The sequence below is a fragment of the Microtus oregoni genome, unplaced genomic scaffold (genome assembly GCF_018167655.1).
Source record: "Microtus oregoni isolate MIOR12 unplaced genomic scaffold, Mior012 000067F_ref0000223, whole genome shotgun sequence".
Taxonomy (NCBI): Eukaryota; Metazoa; Chordata; class Mammalia; order Rodentia; family Cricetidae; genus Microtus; species Microtus oregoni.
The window spans coordinates 5,013,075-5,014,263 of NW_024543974.1; positions in this window are offsets into that span (position 1 = coordinate 5,013,075).

The following is a 1,189-nucleotide window of genomic DNA, read 5'->3' on the forward strand; positions in this document are numbered from 1 at the left end:
CAATGGAAGTCAGGAGATGTGCTATGTTGGGGAAGGGGTTTTGCTCTTGTTTCCACAGGAGAAGAAAAATTGTGGATACCATCAAAATTAATAAAGTTTCGATTTGAAGAGGAGAAACCTCTTGGAAAGGAGAAATAACAGCTCATCCACAATGATGATATTTATACAGATGGTAAGAAAAACATATAGAATGGGGGCAGGGTTCTCTTCTTATCTCTTCAGGAAAACACTCATCTTAAGAAAATTCAAGCGACCTTGGATGTTTCAATACTGACAGATGGAAACTATTTACAACCCAATAAGCATCGGCAAGAAAATCAAATAGGTCTCGTTATTAAAATTATCCTACTCTTATATTTAAATATGTATTAATGTGTATTTATTTATAAATATAATGAGCTGGTTTTGAAGTTGGACTCTGGCTCAGTGGCTCTCCAATTCCAAGTCTGTTGGTAAGAGAAAAACCCAGACTTTCTGGAGTTTCTGACTCATGTCAAAAGCCATGATATGGGACAGAAAGAAATATGAGTTTAGAAAACATCTTTGCTTTTCTTCATATCTATCATACTTTTCATTGAATATATCTATCATGCCTTTCATTGAACATATATATATATATAGATATATGATATATGTATATATATAAAATGTCTCTCTCTCTCTATATATATATATATATGATTAATATTTGAGTTTTTCATAATGAACAATGAGTTTTTCCTGAAGTGATATTTGACATTCACAGGGAGAAGATGGGGCCCCATAACAACAACTCAACCTGGTTAATATGACATCCTGATACTGATAGCACTACTACAACACCCTTTTTTGGTACCAGCTGTACAAGACGATCCCAATTTGGTTAACTGAAATGGTGCACATCTTACACAACATTCTGGCCAGACATGCACAAAATACTCAGAGACTATTTGTAATTTTAAAAGACATTGATCTTGAAATTTAACCATCATTTTACTTTCACAGGATCCCCCAGAAAGAAAGTTGTCCCCATGACAGCTGGAAGTAATTCTAGAGGACGACATCCCCTGTCCCAGTAAAGTTTGTCTGTGGGTTTAGGGACATCATTTAGGGGTTGATTATAATTAGTATATGGATGAGGGTTGGGGAAGGAATTTTATAAGCTCAGTGATCTTTTGAAAAAAAAAAGATAATTGGATGATGAGATAAT